Raw genomic sequence first — 18,232 nt, forward strand, 5'->3', positions numbered from 1 at the left:
AGACATTGTCAAAGGACTAAAAAAATTCAGCTTCAGCAGAAAACAGAAAAGCACCTAAGGGATTTTTTTTTTTTAAACCGGGAAAACAAAATTAATTATTCATTTCCCATATATGAAGCATCCGTTTTCTTCGATGAGTTACTTAATATACATCAGGATAAACTTATGGACTGGCTAATCCTATGATTTTCAAATCCATAAAATCTGTAGCTAATGCATGGTTACACTTCTAAGTATAACACCAAAAAGGAATATAAGTAGGCTCTCAATGAATAATTGAAAGCTGTATTCAGCGTGCTGTTAATTCTTGGTACCATTTTCACACTTGCCTTAGACACATTGCTTGCACATTGCTCTGAATACCGGCCCATCTGCAGGACCCTGTCGTGGTCTCTGCAAAAAGTATCCCCAGGAAGATGAAAGGCAGTGGGGAGACGTTGCCTCAATATGATGCTAAGCTCCAAACCTACTCAGCATTCCTCCTACTTCAAGGCTCACAGCATGCAGCTGCAGTGACTATTTTTAAGATATCGAACCCCCCCACAGGATGGGTTAAAAAAGGCTCATCTCCTTATGCCAGACCTGAAGCTATGGTTTTTCATATGTGACCAAGAGACCCGAGCCAGCTGGTAGCTTCACAAGCTGGGTTGCTTTTCCCTGATTTTATGCCCAGGCCTGGCTGCGGCAGCCTCCGGAACAGTCTGCCAGCTGAACCGGCCTCACCACCCTTGGCCTCCTCTCCTAAAGATGTTTCTCACCCATGGAGCTGGAGACACCTCTACTTCTGTCACTGCTGAAACTGAAACACCAGAGAAATCAGCTAGCAGTTACCCATCAGGGCTCCCCTGCCCCATTTCCACAGAGGAGAGGGAAGGCTGTCAGGCTGCCTCCATCGCCCTAGGCTGCAGTTGAAGTATCTTTACTCTACTTGTGCTGCATAACCTGACTGATTTGAAAAACAGCCATTAACTTTGGACTGGAGGTCACGGCAGGTTTAGTAGCCTTGCTGAGGGTTGCATTAAGAGAGGGCATGTGAGACATCAAAAGAGAATAGGTCCTTCTGAGTAATCAGGCCTTGTCCTGGTGGTATTGAGTGCCACCATGCCATGGCGATGTCCAACCCTCCCACGACAACTAGCTGCTTTGAGGGAGCTTAGTCACAAAGATGAGGATTAAGGAAACGGATGAAACGCATGAGATTTCCCATCTGCAAATGAGAATTAAGTGTTCTAAAAAGATGTATCAGTCAGTGGAAAGGAAAAAAGAAGGTTTAAGCTGAGAAGAGTTATTTTGGGGGTACTTTGGTGTGCATGTCATATAGCCAAATTCTGTACACAGCACCCATGTTAGCAGAAATATTCAAAGGGCAAACTGGAGACTATTATACATCTTTCTTATCAGTTCTGGCTTTCATCACAAATATCCAGGTATTAGAGCTCTGTCACAGGATGCAGAGTAATTCTCTAGCCCTCTACAAACTTGCATCAGGATGCACTCAAGAACAGACTTGCCTGTAATTAATAACACATGGCATATTCCACTCAGTTCAAAACACAAAAATGGGAGTACAAGTGACTACGGATCATGTGTGTCCAGCTGTGCTTTTCAGCATTTGTAAACAGTCAGAAATCCTTGCTATTATATGACAGAGAAGTGTGAAGGGAAAGATGCTCACTTACACTACCAGAATATGTACATGTTCTCCGATCCATGCACTAGAGCTGAAAGCACTTTACTTGCTTACAGTCACTTGTCTTTCACAGACAGGATCACAAGCACATTGCTGCCTGCATAGGGTCATTTTCCAGCTAAATATCCCTGAAAAAAAAAGTGAAAATTGATAGGTACACATGCAAAAGGAAAATATTTTAAAAGACCTGGAAGATTATGAGAAATAGTTAACATTGCCTACTGGGATTTATTTCTGCTCTTACAAGGACCAATGTAAAGGCCTTGCCAGTGTTTTTTAGGGCTTTTTATAATCACTGATCATCACTATATTATCCTATGCCTTTGCTTGTATGTGCTGTTCTTCCCCACATAATCTGTTTTACAGATGTCAGGGCCATTTCTCATGCAAGTAAAATTTACAGAAGGAATAAGAGATATCACCAAAACCATGTTGTTCTGAAGGACTCAGTGCTAGGCTGCACCTTTAAGGAATCTCTTAAACTCTTTTTTTGCATATAAAGAATCAGGCAAAAGAGCTGTGTGATCTCTAATATTCTAGCTTTACATCCTTCACAGTGGCCACAGCTTTATTCTTCTGTCTTACTCTTAGGCACTGACGTAAAATGAGGAAAGGATATACTAATATGAAGTTTCTTTTCCCTTTCTTGTACCTCCTACCCATTTTCCAAACAAGTCAATTAAAAAGGGAAATGATTAACACTGTCCCTAGTCATATTACTTACTATTAAAAGTCAGATTGAAGGGACACTAAGAAATGGCACTCAGAAAGGAAAAGTTATGGTGCCATAACACCTGACACACGGTTGCTGATGTCTACATCATGATCATGTATTACTACAATTCCAGATTAAATTTGATGGAATTGTGATGACATAGCTCATGAGAAAATTAGCTATAGCCTAACCAATAAAGTCTTTATTATCTGTGAAGTACACTTGACACTTATTTTTACTAAGTGTACTTCCTAGTAGCCTATCTAAACCATCTGAATAAATGCTTTATCCATCAGTTTATAGCTGCTTTCTTCGGTATTAGAGATTTATTGCATCAAAAGCACGTATCTGCACTGTGCACTGATGCAACTGAAGCATGATTCTGACATTAGCAGTATACATTGAGTTCTCAGTAATGACTCAATTTATTTAGTCCCATCATGCTTACATGCATGTGTGAAGACAACTTGCACACTGGAGAAACGAGAAATGACCATCCATACACTCTCACTAGTTCAGCCAAGAGGCAAATCTATTCCCAAACCTAAATGTTTTGATTTTATGTAGCAAACATCAGTGACCCTAATGAGCTGTTTGCTCCCAAGACCATATTAGAGACAATGCTGAGGGAACACAGCTGAATTTTCCCACTCTCAGTTCTAGGAACAATGAGATCAAAGATAATGTGCCAGATCTTCTGTGGTCAGATTCCAGATGCACACAGATCCAAATTTTCCAGAGATCCCAATTATCTGAGTAGCCAAGCCTGTCTGAGTCAGCACAGGATATATGAAATCGTAGCACAGTTCCTGGAGGAAAAATATTGACCACAGTGGCTGTCATAGAATTTGGACAAACACAGCTATCAGAGGTGGAAAGAAAATTGTGAATAAATTTTACTAAAGATTGAAGGCTAACTGCACTGTGTCCATCATTTAGGTCAGTGGTTACAGCTGTAGCATGAGACTGGTAAATAATGGGTTTAATTCCATCGTTTGCCATCGGCTTCTTAAGAGTTATGTGAGAGCTTATAGAGCCTTCGTTTAATACTTAAAGAAGGGATAATGATTTTTCCCCACTTCAGACGTGTACTCAGATGAAGACTGAGGCAGGCTGTTGTACTGTGAAACAGGTTCACATTAGTTTTTATATATATATATATATATACACACACACAGACATACATAGGTATGCATATATCCAGTAATGGACTAATGTCAAGGACCACATAGAGTAAGTTTAGAAAAACGACCCAATTTCATGTGCATTCCCAAAAATTTGAAAGCAGCAGATCTTATTTAGAAGGGGAGATGATTTTGTAAATATAAACATCTTCACAATATGCTTCTTAAATCCACTGGGGACAGCACAGTGCAATATTCTTCCTTTAGGTATTTTACCTCTTTGGCATATAACATATTGATTGTGAGCATATATAAGTGGGCTCATTTGGGCTTTTGCATTTTGCATTTTTAATGCAACCTTCTTTGAACAACTTTACTACTTCCCTTAATTAAAATAAAATAAAGCAGAAAAGGGACACATTTATTTTCCTGCCAGAGTTGCATTTAGCCGTAAGCACTCTGAGCAAGGCACAGCAATGCACAATATGTTGCATAGTAATTCTGCCTGAGTAAAGCTCCTGATATTGAAGAATAACCATACATCCAAGAGACACTCAGCCTCAGACACAGACAGATTGACACAGCATGGTGCAACGTTTTTTTTGTCCAGAATCTGGAAGTGCCTGCTTGTGAAACTTTGGCAAGAGTAAGTCTGCACCATGTGCATCTCCTTGTAAGTTTAATTGTCTGTATATAAGCTATTAGTCTACCTTCAGGAGTTACTTTTCTTAACGTTCTCCTTCTTTTGCAGCATTCTGGCTAAATGAAGATGACTATATCAGAGAAGTTAAAGCTAATCAATGGTAACTTGAGGCTTTTGAGCATGCCTGAAGCCAGAGCCGATGAGTAAGATAAAAACAATTTTGGCTCCAAACCAGTACTGCTATGTCACAGGCTGAATTGTCGAAGGCAGAGGTTCTCAACAATTTCCTTTGGTGAGGACCACAGCTCTACAAAGCTACCATGTTCATCTCCTGACATCATTGCACCATAGTGCAGACCTCACTGTCTTCCTCATTATTATCTCTTCCTTGTAATAAATACTGGAGTTATGTTTGATGAAAGAGGATATATATATACATATATATATATAAATGCATCTAATAGAAAGTTGCAGTAAAAAACAGTGTGGTGAATCCTGTTGCAACTGCACAACAAATCTGCAGCAAAATCAGAGATTTTTTTTAGAATTTGTATGCTGATTACTTATTCGATAACAATAATCAAAAGAAAGCTATATAGACAAATCAGGACACCTACAAAGAAAAGCCATTTACTGAAAATAGTCACAATACATTTCATGTCTCCACCTCGCATTTCAGAACCACAGCACAATGAATCACCATGTGTAACTGGTTCTTTGGATGGTACATCTATCTCCCTGCTAAATAGGATGAACTGTTTGTGGGCTGAGGTTAGGACACAGGGCCACGTGCACTGCTCTGACTTGTACAGTGCTGGATGCACGCTGTATTGCCTTGCAGGGTCTGGGTGATCTTGGAGATGGAAAAAAAAAAAAAAAAAAAAGTACAACATGAATCTCATTGCTTCTTTAAATATATTTTTCCTCATATTGAAAAGTTTTTTAAATAGTTGATCCATGCTATCAAACTTGAGTATTTTTTATTTTTATTTTTTATTTTTTTGGTAAAAAGTACAGGGGAATAGCATCTAAAAGAGCATCTTTATGAACTGAAACACTACGAAATCTATCAAAATAGTTATGCAATATTTCACTTCACTAAAAAAAATGGGTTTCCCCACCTGAAAATTTTCTGTGACACTTTAAAAAAAGAGTGCAACAAAATCTCCAAAGACATCAGAATAAAACAAATTAAGTTTTAAAGACAGGAAATTCAGGACAACTTTGAAATTTCAGATCAGGGTTCATTTTTCATCCAGGTCTGTCCTACACTGTTTCTCTCTCATGAGAGAAAGGCAGGATGCAACTGCAGAAAAAGCTTATAATACTGAATTTTCTATTTAGTTTGCCTACACGTCATTACCTACACATCACTTGTATTACCTAAGACTCTTTAAATTGTTGCTCTGTACTGTGAAAATCACATATATTAAGAACTTTATATTTTAAACATTTCCGAAAAAAAAGCACTGTACTGGGTGTAGGTGGCAAGGTGCTGGCAGCGGGAGGCTGCAGGGGTGGCCTCTGTGAGAACAAACCAGGAGCTCCAGAACAGCCCCACTGCAGGACACAGCTGAGCCCATCAGCCAAGCTGGTGGCACATCTGTTGAAAGGTATTTAAGAAGGGACTAAAAATACTGCATGGGCAGTGAGGAGTGAGAGTGTGAGAAACAGGCCTGTGAGCACCAGGGTCACAGGAGAAGGAAGGGGAGGATGTGCTCCAAGCTCCTGAGCAGAGATTCCCTTGGAGCCTGTGGAGAGATGACGTAAAGCAGGCATTTCCTTCGTGCCGTGGTGGACGTGCCCTGAAGGAGGCTGCAGCCCATGGAGAGGAGCCCAGGCTGGAGCAGGTTCATCCTGAAAGACTGCAACCTGAGGGAAGGACCCACGCCGGAGCAGGGCAGACGTTTGATGAGGAAGGAGCAGCAGAGAGGAGCCATCATGGACCCACCACAGCCCCCATTCCCCTTCCCCCTTGCACTGCTTGGGGGTGGGAATGAAGGAGCGAAGTTGAGCCTGGGAAGAACGAGACTCTGAGGAGAAGTTTTTTTTAAAATTTGTCCCCATTTCTCTCTGTCCAAACCTATTTGCAATCTGCAATAAATTAAATTAGTTTTCCCCAAGTCAAGCCTGTTTTGCCCGTGATGGTAAGTGATCTCCCTGCCTTTAGCTCAACCCACGAGCTCTTTCATCTTATTTTCTACCCCATTCTGTTGAGGTGGGGGAGTGGGAGAGCGGCTGGGTGGGCGGCTGGCAGATGGCCCAGGTCAGCCCACCACAAGCACTGAACGCAGAAATATACACTGTTCTAGCAATTAAGCACTGCATCACATCAGATTATTTTGTTAATTAAATGAAAAGCACTGTTTTAAGTCATCAATACAAACATACTTTAGAATTGTAGAAGCTTGTAATTATAGCTCAGGATTACAGAAGAGGTTAACAGATAAATGTTTATCTATCTTTTTACAACAACAATATTTCATAAAATTGTTAAATAACTCGGTGGAAAACGCACTGCTCCTGGTTGCTTTCTCCAGACTGAGCACTGTGGAAGCCTTCTGCTGTTGGAGGTTATCTGGCAAGTTTTGATAGCAGTGTAGGGACAGGGATGCCAACGCTCTGCCTAGACAACTGATCTTGGCACTGGAAGGGGCACGTTTAACCCCTGCAGTACAGAGGCAAGTGAAAGAAAAATACCATGAGCGGAGTAGGTGGGGAATAGACCATTTTCTGGGGATAAGCAATCTAGTCCAAGCTAATGCATAGGGAAATCAAATCAACTCCCCAGACTAAACCTTAGTTACAGTGATGTAAACTGGAATAATTTAAACTAACGTTGTTGTGATTCAAAAGATAATCTGCTTCATAAAATGCTATATCACTAACCGCTCCACCAAAATGAATCGCAGGTTTAACAAGATAATTTAAAAGCATGTTCTTATTAATGTTCGCGAATCAACGTTGTCTTGCTGAAAATAAGGATATTTCAGCTCTCAATTCAGATTTATTCTTACTTCTTGAGCAAAAGGCTTACTTTTCCCCTCTCTAAACAGCATATGCTACTTCTTTCTTATTACCACAATACATCTGTCCAACATCTTTTATTCTTGCACTATCCTAAGCTATGTTCTTTTTTTTTTTTTTTTCATTTAATGTTGCTACTGTGATTACCAGTGCATCACCATTTTTGTTTTATTCTTGTTTTGGTAGAGAGAAAAGAAAGCTATACAAAAGTCTCCAGAAAATGTCTCCAGCTGATGCATGACTGTTGTAATTCTGATTTGCCCAGGTCCCTTTTGATGCCTCCATAACCAAGGGAGTTTTAAAGCTTTCCATCAGCATCTTCATTAATATTATGTGTAACCCAGCTTGAATATATGAAAAGCATCTAACAGATTCACACATCTTCCTCGTTTACTCCCTAACCCCATTAATATGATTGCTAAGAGATGCTTTTCATAAGTCAATCAAGGCCAAAGATGTCAGTCAGTCAAAGCTTAAGATGGCAACATGTTGAGCAGAAAGAAGCAAGTTCATATCTTCTAGGTGAACATCAGGGTACTCTTACATCAGATTTGGCGTAACACCCCAGAGATTTGACAGAGAGGGTCTATAAGCTTTTGCTAAAGAGTAAAAAAAAGTCACAAGTAATATAATTCTTTAAACAATCTATATTGTTTCGAAATACAAATATTGAAAACAATCTATCTTGTCTGAATCTGACTACCAATTCTGTAGGTTTAGGGGAGCTTCAGTAGATCCTCAGATCCCTTTACATATACTGATTTTATTCCTCTCGTATTCTGTATAACTTCTCCATAAGAGTGTCCTTCATTTGAAGAGAACAGCTGCTAGCAAGGTAATCACAGTGTCCCCTTCTATGTGTGAAACAGAATCCTGTCCTCAATTATTTTTCTGTTCATGACACATCACAGCTGCATGAAAAAGACCACTTAAATTTAAGCATGAAAACATTAATTTAAAATGTTTTGTTTGGAGGAATTTCTATGAGCCAATATCCAATACTGTTTTGATCTGTTCACAGATTTCAATGTCTCTGAAAAAATTCCAAGCACGTCAGCTTTGTCTGAATTCCCTTGGAGCAGGGCACAGGTGCCATACCCACGTGTCTGGGAGCTATGCGGTCCCCCAGCCTGCAATTCCATGGAAATCTCATCTTTTCAAAACCCCAGTTGACTACCCCAAATCAGATTCTTAATGGCAAACTACCTGGAAATTCAAGTGCAGCCTCTTTTATTTTCAAAGTAATCCATTTGAAGGCAGACAGTTAAACTTACTTGTTACGACCATTTCACATGAGTGAAAATTCTAGAAAGCAAAAAATATAGTATTTCACCCTTGGGGAATAGTGGGAAAAAATGTTCATATTGTATTCTGAAAACTAGCAGTGAAAAAAATAAAAAACGAAAATATATTGGTTGATCTCATGATAACTAGCCGCTAATAGTATTTGGAACAGAAATCAATAAAATAGGAATTGTGCCATTAAATTAACTTTATGGCAATACTCTTGAAACATAATGTCAGATATCTGGGGTGCATTCCAGGGCTGAACGCTACTTATGCATATCAGCTCTCCTCTTTCATTCTCATGCCCAGTGCAGGAGGACACACATGGTGCCTTTGGGGCTATCTGCTTTTCTCGATGCTTCAGTACTAAAATACAAGTACATGCAGAATGTATTGAAAAGTTGCTTTTAGAAGAACTTCTTTACAATAGTCTTCAACCAACTCTAACCAGTGACACCATGTCTCAGACATTTTAAATTTCCATACCTTTAGTTTTGGAAGCTAACGCAAACCTAGATTACATATTAGGTCTTTAAGCCTGTCCTTGCTTGACTACTCCTAAATGTAAAGAATTACAAAAATATGGTTGAAGAAGAGGTTGAAAAGTGAGCATAGTAGCAGCCAGGCTCCCTAAGTGTCTTCACTGATTTTCATGTGCCAAGTCTCTTTCACTGGACTTCTTCAACCAGACTTCCAGCAAACTGACAGGAGCAAATCAATGGAAAAGCATGCCCTTCTGTGAGGATAATTTCCCCTTCCTCAGCGTAGACAGAAACATTTATGGACACCATCAGATGTAATTTCTATCAATTTATGTCGGCAGCACTTCCCAAATATATCAAGTGGCCAACTCCTGTGCATTTATCTCAAAGAAGACAGCCTTCTGCTACCTGGTGAAGAATTACCATCCCTACTTCACAGAGGATTGACTTGCAAAGAAACTGCATGGCTTGTTAACAACCAAAAATGTTTTCAGCACAGTCATATCTCCACCCTCCACTACAGTGCCTGACAAGCTCCTTCTGCTTTTCTTTAAATCAGCCATAATGTATATATCCCAGACTTTTTTTCCCCAAATATTCAGGTATTAATTCATTGTTTTATCTGCTGTTAATGGAACAAGTAAGTAAGTGAAAGAAAAATACTTGAATGAGAGAGGTTAACCTGGTAAAGACCCAATATGACTATTTTGTTATTTTTCTGAAAAAAATCATGTATAGGTTTCCCAGGGGCCCGACTTACAAAGATCAGAAAAAACAGTGTCATTGCATGAAACAGTGAGGACTGAAGTTTTTATGAACCGGTTAATTTGCAGCCCTGGGTCTGAAGGAGGCTGTTAATTATTCATATACAAATTAGGAGTGGAAAATGTATTTATCAATAATCTTATTCACTTCGGAAGTCTATCACTATACAACAATTATTAGTCCAAAACCTCTCTCTTATTCACTAGGTTATTAAAAATGTGAACAGTTGCTGAAAGGGTTTATCTGTAGATAGCATGCCCGCGTTTAAAAGAGTTAGGTGCAGAACCCAGGCCTGCAGGGTGCATGCCGCCACGGAGCAGGGCAGGGAGCAGAGGGAGGGGAGGCACCAGGAGGTTCTTGGCATCCTCCCTGGCTGTCATGGTCGAGGCTACCTGGCAGCACCTTGGAGGAGGCACACACTGCTCTGTCTGCTTCTCTAACTGAAAGTGTGTTTGTGTACATGAACATGAGATCCGAGCAGAACAAGAGAGATCAGAAGTGAATCTCAAGATCACATTATATTAAATATATATCTGTTCTTTTGCTTACTTGAATCCATAAAGCCTCATGCTCAAATCGGACACTGAGGGGTTTAATACAAGGCAGTTAGAGTCTTGACAGCTTTGTCCTATCTGGGAACTGTGAGTGTGATAAGAAGCAGGCACTCCCTGCACAACCAGCACAGGAGGGATCCATCAAAGCAGAGCTGCAACTAGCTTCAAGGGAGACCGAACACAAAAGGCTGAGCTGATGTGCACGGTCCTGGGAACAGGGGTTTCCTATGTCAGAAAGCATTTCCTTTTTCCCACGGGGCCTTTTCCCGAGCCTGCTAAAAACAAGGGGAAGCTCATATTCATTTTCATCTACAATGAACTCACACTGGTGCTGATTTCTCTTATAAGGCAATGCTGCATTACAGGATACAACGTTAATTTTGACACAAATAGATTCAGAACCTTGTAACTGATTGCCATGAAGCTACACACAGGTTTTCACTGCACCAAACTGTGGGATGTAATTCCACAACCACCTGCCAGAGCACAGCCGCGGACCCATGCAGGAGGCCTGCAGAGCACCCAGAAGACTGTACAATGTTACTGCATACCTTAACCAGAAAGTGTCTTGGTGCATCTGACTTCTCTGCCACATTACTTAAAAATCTTTACATTGCAGCAGGTGTGCTGATGTTGTTAGCTTGACATCCCAAATCTGGTTTTGTCTGTTTCATCAGCCTGCCGAACCCATTTTGACAGCCACACTGTCAACGCTAAGGAACAGTGCTTGCCTTTGCTTCCACCTATAAAAGCGAGGTCGTACTCATATGGTGCTTTGTGCCAGGAAGTCCTCATCCTTCATTTGAATTATTGGTGCTGTTAGAATGGGAATTATAACCAAGCCACCCTGTTTTGCAGGAATATGAAAGAGAAACACCGTATCAGAACTGGCTGCAAAAATCTTGCAGACATTTGTCACCTTACGTGAGGTTATGAATTGGTTATTCCTTCTATTCCTTTTAGGAATCCAACATTTAGATCAGGTAAACTTATCAAGCTAGTTACCATTTCTTTCCCTGTACATCTGGTTTAAGAGGCTCTTAGTGGTAGTTGATCTTGCTGCTTGTTCCAGATCTTTTCCTGTACCAGCCTCAAAGGCCCCACGTCGTGCTGATCAACAAGTTATCCGCTGTGCTTGGAAGTGGAACTGTGAAACGGTGCATTTAAAGAAAACGGAATTATGCAAAGGAGAGGGAAAAAAAAAAAAAAAAAAAAGGAAATAAAGATTTTTTTAAAGGCCCACTTAGCCTTTCTCTGTGTGCTTTTGAAAAAAACAGCCACTTCAAAGCCACTGTGGTTTGGAGCGTGGTCCCAGAAAGAGCCGAGTCAGCACAGCCGTGGGCGCTTTGGGCAGGGACTGGGAAAGAACAAGTGTCTGTGGGCAGGATTTGAACCTCTTCAGATGGCTCTGCTAAAGGAAAAATGAAATACTGCCACAGCTGAAGCTAAAGTAGGGGGGAGATAAATGCTCAGCGGGCTGTTCAGAGCAAGAGCACAAATCGTCTAATTGTAAGACATAATTTAGGCTTTTATTATGTCTATCAAGAGGTATACAGATTATGTATTTATCAGAAAAATACCATTGACTCCACATAATCAATAATATCGAGAGTTCCTATGAGATTCACCTACTTTACCTGCCAGTCTTTTTGACAGTACAGTATTATTCCTCTTGCTTTAAGATGTTTTCTCCTTTCAGCTGCTACTAAGCCTGCACAAATGGGAAGGAGCCAAATGATTGCACTGAGGAAACAGTGAGGCTGAATAGATACAAAATGCTGTCAAACACACCGAGTGAGCAGAAAAAATATGCCTTTAATTTCTTTTAGTTCTTGCCTATTACTTCTACCAGCAGTTGGGCAAGGGGAGATGGAAAATAAATCAGATGTGAGAAAGATTGTCAGGATGACAACACCACACTTAAAGAGATACTGATAAAATCTACAGGATTAAAAATACATAAAGAAAATTATGTCTAAAAACTCACTCCTGAAGAAATGTGTAGAAGAGCCCCCCAGTTCTGTGCCCTCTCCTAGCTGATGTGAGCAGGGAGGGATGTGAGGCTCAGGGGTGTTTAACTCATTCCTCGTCTCCAACAGCAGAGAGACAGCACAAAAAAGGGCTTTCTAAGAACAAGCGCCTCCCAGCAGAAGTCCAATTCCACCAAAAAACAAGATCTCAGCAAGGTCCAGTTCTCAAAGCAATGGCGAGCCCACTGCCCCCTCCAACCCAGCAGCAGATGAACGGCCTCTACTCGGGTTTGCTTGTCGTCACCTACAGGAGGAGCCACGACGGGCGCTTTGTGCTGAATTAACATCTGATCATGAACACAAGTGTGGCTTTTCGATCTTCTGCTTTGAAAGCAGAGGACTGCACTGGCGTCCTGGTGGCAGGGTGCTGAGCTGTGCCCCCAGGGAACCCCCAAGCCAGGAGTGCACCAGTGGTGCCACTGCGGGCCCAGTCCTACAGGAACGTCTGTCTGGGCCTGCACAGCCTGCCCCTGGCATTTCTATCCCTGTGGGGAAAGCACCCGAGGTCTGGAGGACGTTGTCCTCCTCCTGAGGCAGTGGGAGGTTTCTGCCTGCAAGAATAGCACTTGCATCTGACAAGTGGAAAAGCAGCCTGATATCTTCTGGCCTGTGTTATTAAATGGTGGGTTGCCCTCATCATGATCCCAGTTAAGCCAGTAAGTGTTTTGCCAGCAGCTTCAGCAGAAGCGTGTTCAAGCCCCAGGTACCAAGGATTTGATGATGGCAGGTCACCTAGAAAATGAACTGAAATTTATAAAGGATGGTGTTGCTCTCATACCAAGAGACAGAGTGGTAAGGACTGGGAGGACAGACAACACATGACTGTTTTCATGACACATTACTATACAGATCAGCTAAAACTTGAGCCTGGTAACAAACACCTTTCTCAGAAATTGCAATGAAATGTATGATCCTGACATGATTTTCTGCTTCGGATCTTTTTCTCTCTTTCTTCTGGTGGCCAATGGTCACCTTTAAATCTTCAATACAGCAAGTAAAGGTTTATACCGCAAATGCTGTGGTAACATTTATTAATTGCAAACTACATCTCTCAGGATGTTAATGGTGACTCTGATGCAGCTTCACTTTCCTTCAGCAAAAGAAATCTTTGAATTACTACATGGTTTTCTCTTTATACCACTAACTGCTCTCCTGTGAGGGTTGTCTGACAGTAACAGACTTGTTACCCTATTTGTACCTCGGTAATATGCTGCTAAGAGGAATTAATAGCTTGCTAAGCAGAACGACTTTGCTGCTTTCTGCATACTTTGCTGGTATTCACACTGTCTTGTATGATTTTCGGGCTTTAATATCAATTTTGTAAGTGTATCTGTCAAAGACAATTAAATTATATGACAGCCACAATTCATATTGGACCAATCCATGCAAATCTTTCGTTGTTGCAGGTATGAATATTTTATATTACACAATAAGAAACTAAAAGCCACGCAATTTGATTTAGCCACGGGGTCTCCAGTCAAGGATGTATGGTTTTGCACATAATCCAGCCCTCTGCACTGACCTTCAGACAAATTTTTGAAGTATATATATTTAAAAAAAAAATATTGCCTGTGGTATTTAGAGAAAATGAAGCCGGCACTGACAGACCCCATGCCATACTAAACTCTTATTGGTGAACACAACTTCCCTTTAAAACAAGCATAAAAAGCCAGTTGGTTTTCCTCACTACTCTAGAATACTTTACTAGGATTTTATTTTTGATAGCAAGGAATGCGGACCCCTTATTCCTTCCTTTGTGTGCACACTTAACTCCCTTTATATTTGTGTCAGAGACATATATCTGATCTCATTTACACTATACTTGTGATACTTGAATGTACATAAGTGCAGCAATTCTTGATTTTCCCTGACGTGCTCCAGCTCAAATCCAAGTCTTACTCCTCAAAAAAAAAAAAAAAATCAAATTATCAACTATATGAACTTATTGCAACGATGAAGCTTCGAGCATAATATTAAGTATGTAGGAACAAAATTCCAAGCATATAGATCCAAAATTTTTCAGAAAAATGTCTGAGATTTATAACATATTGGCAATATAAGAATTAAACAAGTAATACCTATAAGGAAAATTTATGGAGCATAACTAATATAAATGTTATCTATGTTTTGCAGTTGTACGACTCCTGGATATAACAGTTACGAACTTATTAGATAAAGCAAAAGTGGAACATCGTATGCTCTGTGCTACAGTCATTCCTCCTTTATATTTGTTAAATTCAACTAAGAGCTGTATACACTGTTTTAAACACATTGGGTGGAATGCTTTTATTTGTATGTCATTCGGTGTGCTTACGACTCTAACTGTATTGAATATCTTTCCTAGTATTTAAAAATTATTTTATTGTTTTTGAAAAAATGCTGCCAAATCTCTTTTCCTTTAATGGAAAATCATACGGCAGATGCAAAATAGACAGAAAATTATTAATGCAATTAAAAAAAAAAAATAGTAGGCGGACTACAAGAAGCAGTGACTACACAATCATTTCTTTACATTTATTCTCTAAGTGATGCACCCTGCAAACCGCTCAATATTTGAAATTTGATCAGCTAAGCTACCAGCGGTTGTATGCCTGAATTACAGAGCATGTAATTTGGCCTCTATATCCAGTACATGCCACTTTCCTACAGCTTTTGCTTTACATGCATAAATGAAATCTGTGGAAATGTCTTCATTTTTCTAGATCACTTTAAGAGGCATTTGCAGTGAAGTAACTTCCATGAAACACATTAAGCAGATCTAATTATGCAGTTCTGAGAAGAAAATAGCCTGTACTCAGTGTTGTTCTTTGGATTTTTTTGACAAAAGCAAAGGATAATGTCTGGCAGAGTGCTACTGTTTGATATGCTCATGTGCTGATGCACCTCCGCTTGCCTTCTAGCATTTTAAAACAGGATGTTTCATTCAAAAAAGAATGCTAGTAGTCACAAAATTGACTAACCACATAGATTTTATACACCCAGTACATATTGTTTAACTGCTTGTACATTTCTGAAGACACATTTTAAAGTGCTGGGCACTCGTGATCATGTCGATCACTTGTTGCTAAATTAAAGGGATGTAGGCTGTCTCAAATGACAGGGAAGCATGACAGATATGGATCCAGGAACTAATTATCAGCAAATGCGAGAGCTGACACTAACGCATGCCTGTAAAATTATCACACTGGTAATACAGAAATCAAACCCGGAAACTTCTCAGCAGAAGTGTAAAGGACACAGTAATTACAACTTGTGAACTGATGACAGTCAGCCTCTACCTTTGTTCTTATTTCATACAGACCTCACTTCTTTTTCCCTTTTTCGGCTCTATTCCTGAATTAACTTTTAAAAAGCCATCTATCTTGCTTGCACATCAGAAGCTGATACTGGCAAATGCAAATGTATCGATTTTATTGATTGTTTGATTGATAGGCATATCCAAAACCAGAAGGGCTAACCCTCTACTCTCAGAAAGTTTAAGACATGGAAGAAAAAAGAGACAGAGAGAGACAGAAGGAGATTACTTCCCAAATCCACACATTTCAAGCCATCTGAACACTGTTCACTTGCGGCAAAGTTGCCCAGCTCTAAAGCCAGGGCTGAATGAATCTCACTAAAGGAGACCTAGTAACCTAGTGATCCTTCAGACCTCTGCTTCAGACCGTTGTTTCCCTAAAAAATTCTGATATCAGATTTTACCCTTTCTGTATGCTTGATGTTAGCTGTCTGAAAGAGTGCATGTTACGTGCATGTGTGTGATCACAATGCTTTTCTAAAGCTCTTCAAAGAATATTTCTGCCTGATACCATTTTTGTCAGCCACGTTCCTGTAACATAGAGGTTCCTATCACTGTGCAGCAAATATGTGGTTTTTTTTGCTCTTATCTCATGTAGTGCACTTGATAAGGGGTACTACTGAATCTTCTTCTGCACGCTGCATTACAAAGAAAACTGTCTTTTTGCAAGGCATTTTCTCTCCGCTGCTTGCACAGAAAATAAAGGCTCTTGTAACTGTACAGACCTGACTGTATGAATTCTCAAATGAAAACTGGAACCCTTCTACTTTATCTGAAGTATAAATCCCCCAAAGATTCTTGCCTTTCAAATCGTACTCGCTGTAATAAAGGTTAATATAGGACTGAACTTATCGTATTCTAGCATCACATGTGAAGTTCCAGATCTGTGTGTATGATCTATTTTCTTCTTCATTGTTGAAATTAAACAATAGGACAAAACACTGTATATATTATTAAAAATAATAGAACAAGAGTATTTTACTTAAAGACAGTTCAAACCTACTGCTTTCATGAGGAGGAAAAAAAACATGGTGCAAAGTACCAGGGGGACTGAAGGGAAGAGCATCTGTTGAAAATTAACTACTTCAACATTAATTAACACATAATTTTCTACCTGATGAGGCAGTGTTGTAGAAAGTATAAATTGAAGGCACAAGAGTAAGAAATGAGTCATCTTTGACTTACCGTATCAAAGACTATTGCTGTATTGCAGTCAGCATCCAAATACAGAGCATGAAGCTTCTCACAAATCAGAAAAATATGCAATCAAAGAACGAATCACATTCATTGTAAAAATAAAGGCCAGAGATTAGAGTACGTATCCAAGGGTCTGGTTAGTCACAGCTTTGACTAGCCTGCTACAGAGCTCTGCAAAACAAGTATACTGCAGCAGTGTGGCAAGCATAGGATTGCAATGCATGTCCCATATATTCAAGCATAATAGAAAACATGGTCTGGAGCTTATTCCATGTGGAAGTGGGGTTTGTTTTATGCAGGCTGAAAAAAGAGATTTTTTTTTTCCCACATAATAGAATTAGAAATGAAGATTTTTCTTGATTATTGTACACAATAATTCCCCAGGATATCAATTACATAAAGCAGGTGCCTCTGTCTCCTGTTTCCCAGATAAATGCCTGTAATCTCATTTCACAAATGATCCTATTTAGACAGGAGCCACCTATTGTGATGATATCATTTGCTCTAGTATCCATAAATGGGCAACTTCCTACCAAACGTCATGACCACTGACGACACAAATCTTTATAATATTGAGTGGGCAGGGTGGTTGATGGGGTCCCATCAATCTACAGCAGCTTCTGCTGATGAGATCTCACAAAACCTGCAGAATCATCTAAAAAGCTGAAAATGAAGAGAAACAGTAAACCTATCTGGTGGAGCTCATTATAAATAAATAAATAAATAGATTTAAAAGGAACTGGAGAGGTAGTAAAGGCAAATAAAGCATAACCACACAGCAGTGGCACCTTTTCAGATGCCTCATGCACTCACAAGGCTACTGGTAGATATGAACAAAATCACTCTCAGTTAAGAAGTGCAGCTGCCAGTTTCCTTTTAGCAGATCCTAAAGACTGTACATACTCTTTCCTTGCAATTGCAAAATATACACTGACAGCAAAAAGGACCGATGCTTCAGTGATGCACAAATTAGCCCACTCTTAGGGAATATTTTTAGAATTAGCAACTGCTTGTCACAGTAGCTTGGAATATGAACTCTGTAACAAAATCTCCTCAGACTGTTTGAAATCCAGTCTGCTAGACCTGTTTGCTTCATGCTCTAACTGGGCAGATCATGCATGGATTTAATTTCCCAGATCACTGTTTTCATAAGAAAAATCATTCCATTAAATACATGAATTTGGGAAATATTACGATACTCACAATTAGCAGAAATTAATTTCCATCTGCCTGCTCTAGCACATGTAGATGTGAAGAGAGCTTAAGGTGATGCAGGGTTCATTGGCTTCCCCACCCTTTCCCCAATGGACTCCTAGTGGCTAAAGCAAATGGCTGAAAACCTTGTGTTGAATGTTTTTCTTGGCAGAAGTTGGCAAGAACTTCAGAACAAGCCCCCGAGTTTCAAAGAAACAATATGAGAGCA

The 18,232-nt window shown here is 39.9% G+C and overlaps 1 protein-coding gene across 13 annotated transcripts in view; it reads right to left on the bottom strand.

Annotated features, from left to right (window-relative positions):
- The window catches only part of DLGAP2 (DLG associated protein 2), a 325,073-nt gene extending 307,809 nt beyond the window's left edge, over positions 1-17,264 (bottom strand). For 8 of the 13 annotated variants that reach the window (XM_035323331.1, XM_035323329.1, XM_035323328.1 and 5 more), the window contains exon 1: positions 16,798-17,261. The gene's annotated coding sequence lies outside the window, so the exon portion shown is untranslated. Of the gene's footprint in view, positions 1-16,797 lie in introns of all 13 variants that reach the window. The other 5 variants (XM_035323321.1, XM_035323318.1, XM_035323319.1 and 2 more) reach the window with 2 other exon arrangements.
- Between the last annotated feature and the right edge of the window lie 968 nt (positions 17,265-18,232).

The sequence above is a fragment of the Oxyura jamaicensis genome, chromosome 3 (genome assembly GCF_011077185.1).
Source record: "Oxyura jamaicensis isolate SHBP4307 breed ruddy duck chromosome 3, BPBGC_Ojam_1.0, whole genome shotgun sequence".
Classification (NCBI taxonomy): domain Eukaryota; kingdom Metazoa; phylum Chordata; class Aves; order Anseriformes; family Anatidae; genus Oxyura; species Oxyura jamaicensis.